The sequence below is a fragment of the Rhinopithecus bieti genome, unplaced genomic scaffold, assembly GCF_001698545.2.
Source record: "Rhinopithecus bieti isolate Rb0 unplaced genomic scaffold, ASM169854v2 scaffold_4600, whole genome shotgun sequence".
Classification (NCBI taxonomy): Eukaryota; Metazoa; Chordata; class Mammalia; order Primates; family Cercopithecidae; genus Rhinopithecus; species Rhinopithecus bieti.
The window spans coordinates 1,595,672-1,601,894 of record NW_016804545.1 but is presented as its reverse complement, the minus strand read 5'-3'; the positions used below and the strand labels follow the sequence as shown (position 1 = coordinate 1,601,894).

Sequence of the window (6,223 nt, the reverse complement as noted above, 5' to 3'; positions counted from 1 at the left end):
CTAAGCTTAGGATTTATTTTGTGGGAAGATTTTACCGCTGATTATGCAGGCTTTCTATTTCTTTTTTGGTCAGTTTCAGCAAATTATATTTTTCTAGGAATTTGTCCATTTAATGAACATTTTCAAACTTATTGGATAAGGTTTTCATTTTATATTTCTATTATCTTTTTGATCATTTGTATTCTACTTTCCCTGCTAATATTATTTGTGCCTTATCTCTTTACATATATTTTTAGTTTCCTTATACAGTCTTTCCAGAAGTTAGTCTCTTCAAAGTGTTAATTTTTGGCTTTGTTGATTGTCCTTATTGTATCTGTTATCTAATTTAAGGTTATTTCCTTCTTTTTATTTTCTTTGGGAATTTTCTATTTTCTTTCTACTTTCTTATGTTTGATGCTTAGCTTATTAATTTTAAGTTTAAAGTAGTATTTTTTTCCCAAATAAACATTCAAACCTATACATTTGTATTTATACATACTTAGGAGAACCCATTGCTGTCCTCTACCACAGCTGATTTCTCACCTGCATCACTTGGTCTGAATAAATGCACTGTAAACTGCACATTTTTAGTGTAGTTGTCATACAGTTCTTAGTTTTTTATATTTTGCTGTACAACTTCTTTTTGACCCGTGAGTTAAGTAATACGTTTTCTTTTAATTTTAAAACTCTCTATTTGAAGCATAATATAGAAAATGTAAATATACACATTTAATACAGAAAAGTGTATGTGTTATAAGTGAATAGTTTGAAAAACTTTTATAAACTATACACACCTGTGCATCCACACATTAGAATTTAAACACAGAAGTCGGGCACGGTGGCTCATGCCTGTAATCCCAGCACTTTGGGAGACCGAGGTGGGTGGATCACGAAGTCAGAAGTTGGAGACCAGCCTGGCTAACATGGTGAACCGCGTCCCTACTAAAAATACAAAAGTTAGCCAGACATGGTGGTGCACACTTGTAATCCCAGCTACTCGGGAGGCTGAGGCAGGAGAATCCCTTGAACCCAGGAGGCGGAGGTTGCAGTGAGCTGAGACCATGCTACTGCACTCCAGCCTGGGTGACAGAGAGAGACTCCATCAAAAAAAAAAAAAAGAGTTTAAACACAGAGACATGAGCACTTTTGTTTTTGTTGAGGTGAAATTTACATTTAAGCCTTCATTTTACCTGGACTTTATTTTATAAATGGTATAAGGGAGAAATCCAGTATCATAGTACATAGCATAAAGCCAACCGTATTAAAATATACAGTTCACACTTTAGTGGCATTTAGTACATTCACAATGTTATGTAACTACCACCTCTATCCAGTTCTAACACATTTTCATCACGCCAAAAGAAAACCCTCTACTCATTAAGCAGTAATTCCCCTCTCCTCCCAGCCCCTTGTAACCACCAGTCTGCTTTCTGTCTCTATGGATTTTTAAGTGATGTGTTTTAAATTTCTAAATGTACGAAGATTTTTAATTATAATTTTAACTTGTTTCTAACTTAATTGTGTTGTGGTCTTATGATACTTATTCTGTTAATTTGTTAAGATTTTATATTTGCTTTATGCCCTAATTCACAATTAGTTTTTGTAAAGGTAACGTGATTTTTCAAAAGAATGTTTATTCCTCAGTGGTTGAGTGCAGTGCTCTACATAAGTCTTTTATATCAAACTTGTTAATCACCTTGTTCAAATCTTTATAACTTTACTGAATTTTTTGGCTGTTCGATCTATCAATTACTAAGAAAGACAAGTTAAAGCTCCCACTCTGATCACAAATTTGTCAATTACTACTTGAAGTACTGTCAGTTTTTGCTTAGTGATAGACTTTTCAGATAACACGGAGGGGTGCTAATCAAAGCAGAAACTTCAGGTGTGCTAAACATGCAAAAAGACCATCAGCTGTGTCAGTTTCTTTCTGCCATATTAGCCTAGTTTGGTCAAAGTCTTCCCAGAATAAGGAAGCCCCAGTTCTTGCACTCTCTCCCCTTCTCTTTTCCTGCTTCCCATTCCAGAAACGCATATGAGTGAAATCAAAAGAATGGTCTCAGAAGATGCTGAATAAAAATACTCTAGATCCTTGGAATTTCCTTATTTTATTTCAGCAGTGGAGCTGAAAATATCTTTAAATTATTGTTTCACTAATTACCATAGAACTTCATAATTTCCCATTTTCCACAAGGGTCACTGTGCACCAAGGGTGGTGCTGAACTGAGCATAGGCTGAATACTGTTGGCATCTCATGTTTGCTATGCTGCCTCTTCATCAGGCAGTGAATGATAAATTGAGACTCAGTCCACTGGCGGGGAAAGGCTCCTATCATCCCACAGCTGAATTCACTCTGTTTACTGCTACTTTAGCTAGAACAAGAAAGAGAAGCATATGTGGTGAGTTACTGAACTTAGCTCAGCATCTTTATTCCTCATTACTTTCTACATCTAATTCAGTTGCTAATTGAAATAATTATTGTCTTTACCTGGTAGCAAAATTCTATTTTGCTCGTGACAAGCTGACTGATGTGCTTTGAAAAAGCAGCAAAACATCTTTCACCATGCTTGGATTCATTTCCCTTAGCAGATGATTTCAGTAACTTCACATCATTTTTCATCTGGCAAGTCAACAGAAGCTAAGTTTTGAGATAAATAAAGCTTGTTCCTTGGAGTGGAACAATGCCATGGAAGGTGAAACAACTTCATTTTCCATGCAGACAGCAGGCCCGTCTCGTACTTGCAGAGAGGTGCCTGGATTTGCTCAAATCAACTTGTGGTGCTCATACTAATTGGTTGTTTGAAATGGGCTGTCCAGCTGGCAGCTTTCAGGGCCACTGGAATGGCCCTGGGGTTGCTGATTCATTTTTCTCCCCAAGACTGAATGGCCTATTATTTGACCGCGAGGAAGAAGCCAATGTAGTCTGCCCCAACTTGTTGCAAGTGATACCCAAGAAGGGGGCCGGCTCTCCAGGGCCTCTCCTGACCTTTGGAAGAGTCATATGCACCTTAGCATAATAAATGCCTGGGGAACCGGTGCTGCATCTGGAACCTGGAGCCTGGAGGTCAGAGAAGTTCACGAGGTTTCCTGGGCCAGTGTATAGTGGGAAGCAGAGATCCAGTGATTAGCTGGGGTGTGTGAACCAGTCAGACAGTGTAGTCTACAGTCCTTTGGGCTCATTACCCACCTCATGAACCTATGTCTTGCCCATTTTCCTGATGTGGTGGCAAAGACAAGGATTGTGGGGCAGATTATCACTTGCCGAGTATTGTGATGATTAACACTTTAATACTTATAGAGCCCTTCTAACATTGAGTTAATCTAGATCTATTTATTGAATATCTATGACATACTAGAAATAGTGCTGGATTCTTTGAAGGATATAAACATACAAATCTAACAAGATCCCTGTCTTCAAAGTCCTAACAGTCTAATTAGGCGGCCAAGATATAAACGCAAAACATGAAAGAATAATACCAAAGTAATTAACATTAAAAACTGCCAAATTCATTTCTCACACTAGATAAATTTCTCTCTATCCTCAGAGGTATAAATAACCTGAATCTTTGGCAGAACTATCTGGTTAATCATAATGAACATAGACAATGTTATTGAGAACTTACTATATAGGTAGGGCACTTTTAAGCACTTTACTCATTATTTTATTCAATCTTCAGAAAAATTAAAATGTAGCAGAAATCTCAAAGAGTGAGGCATGATCCAGGTTTAAAACCAGACTTTACAATAGACACCCCTCTTTTGAATGTCAGCCTTGGCCTACCTTGTGCCCAAGCCTGAAGTTGATTCTTTCCTGTGCTGTAACATGTTGCTTACTGCATTTCAGAAGTTGATCCAGGATGTCATATTATGATACTGGTCCATAAGTGTACAAATAGGACTGGGTACTGGGATGTGCAGAGGTGTGTTCATGATGGTAAGAGTGCACTGTAGCAGTTAAGGGCAGGAGGTGGGAATAAACTCCTGTTTGTAGGCAAGGTTTGTGGAGAAAGCTTTTCAATAGAGTTCAAAAGGTCTGTTTACAGATTAGGAACTAAGGTAGAGACTGAACATTTCACCCTGTAAACTTTCGACCAAGTATCTCAAGATTAGCTGTCTAGTTAGCCCATTTGTTGGCTGAAGGAGCACCATGGTTATAATATGGCTGGTATGAGACTGTGATCTTAGAGGGCAACTCTTCAGAGTTCTCAGGAGGCTTCCTTAGGGTAGTGGAATAATGAGCAAAGAAGATGTGAAGCTGACTATGTCACTCTTTTGCTTCAAACTCTTGTAGGGTAAGGTCTTATAAATTAAGAACCTGGCACTCAAGGCTCTCCTCAGCTTTGGGCTTCAGACCCTCTTCAGTGCCATCAACCCCCACAGGCATTGGTAGCACTGACTGCTGGCTACCTGCTCCATCCATCAGCTCAGTATGTGTGCTGACCACCTACTGTGCACCAAGCACTGTGCTCCCCTTGGAGGCTCGTGCCACGGTGTCCCATGCCCACCACTCTCCAGTCCTGGGGAACCTGCCACATGTCTGCCAAGGCCAACCTCAGGCTTCCTTCCTTTACAGGAGGCCTAGGCTGAGTTCCAGCCCCCTCTGTACTTCCATTTGTTGGAATAATGCCTCTGGGTATGACTTACTCCCTAGTCTGCTCCTTAAGAGTGGAAACATGTCTTTTTCATTTTGGATCCCCAGCACCTGGCATAGGGCTTGGCACATAGTAGGTGTTCAATAGACATTTGTTGAACTGAGCTGAAGAGGAAAGTTTGGTTGGGGTCATAGGAGAGGGTCATGTATGCAAGGTCCCCTGGGAGAGGTGGGGGTGGGGTAAGATGGGGCAGGATAAGTGTTAAGTGACTTAAGTGTTTGTTCCCTGGGGAGGAGGGAGAGACACAGATTACCTGGCTTCCCTTTTCTGGTCAGAAGAAACTTGGCTTCCTGTGGGCTCATGTCCATGCGCACCAGAGACGTGTCCTACTGGAGAGGGTGTATGTGGACTCAGGCCCAGCCCCTCCCTCCCACATCGAGGGGAGAGTAAAAGTGAGACCTGCGTCTACCAAAGATAAGGATGTGGACATAGGACAGAGGGAGGTTTGAGTCACAACCCAAGATGCTATGGCTGGTCGTGTGACGAATTGGTTAGTGATCGTTGTCAGGAAGCCCCGTGTGAAAACTGGAGGGGTAAACACCCCCCAAAACCGGGTGGCCCACTATCTGCCAGTAGCTAGCACTAACAATCACAATGAGAATGATAGAACACTGCCTCCTCTTCTAAGTGCTTTATGTATACATTTAACAGGAATTGCAAGGGAAGAATTGGTCCACGTCTATGAAAGGAGGCCTCTGAAACATGCTGACTTCACAGAGGAGAAGGAATGAGCTCAATTTCAGGCACCTTCTCGGGGGCGGTCAAGAGCAGAATGAAGGAGAACAGGTATGGCCCTAGGTTGGCCTTAAAGAATTAGAGAAGTCGCTGGTGCCTCGCCCCCAACCTGGCCCGACAGCAGAGCCTCCGCTAGGGGGAGCCGTGGAGATCTGATTTCCTCTATGCGGCCTTTGCTCCTGTATACTCCAGGGAGCTCCCGGCAGGCACCTGTGGAATGGCCCCGCCGAGCCGTCGCCCCTGGAATCTGCCATTCAGGATTATGCTCCCTGCTGGGAGAAATATAAATACGGATGGAGCATGGCATCTTTAAACATGACACAAGAGTACAGGAACAACCAAGTCCAAATGATAATATTTTGAAACGCCACAGGGAGCCTCTGCTGCTGTTCAGTTAGAATTGCTTCTCTTTCATGTGATTAAGGAAGCCCTTGTGGGTTTTTTCTTTTCCTTAGAGACATACCATGGTTTCTCCCCTCCCACTACAGCACTGAAAGATTTTTAAGGTTTCTAAGTGCACTCCATTTACATTTCCTACTCATTCTCTAAATGAAAGGCAAGCTAAAACACATTAATGAGCTTCCTGATCACTGCAACCCTTGAGAAATTAATTAATGACAATGCAGCCACACTTAACATTCCTCCTCCTTTCTGAGTTTGGAGAGCGGGAGGAGCTGCGCTTTAATCCACGCCCAACCAAGAGCCACTATGTGTCTTTAGCCAAGGAGTTGATTTGCCAGGACACATTTCAGATTGCCTTGCCTAGAGAAAAGCCATTCCCTGAATAATTAAGTGGCAGCATGTTTTTCATCGTCTGGAATTTTTTACCCTAAATTAGGTGGTTTAAGCTGGCAGAT

General features: G+C 41.7%; 1 long non-coding RNA gene across 1 annotated transcript in view; it reads left to right on the top strand.

The window, feature by feature from the left end:
• The window catches only part of LOC108527680 (uncharacterized), a 19,799-nt gene extending 14,299 nt beyond the window's left edge, over positions 1-5,500 (top strand). Inside the window, exon 3 of the long non-coding RNA XR_001884889.1 lies at positions 5,283-5,500. This is a non-coding gene — a long non-coding RNA (uncharacterized LOC108527680). The remainder of the gene's footprint in view (positions 1-5,282) is intronic.
• Positions 5,501-6,223: the final 723 nt, after the last annotated feature.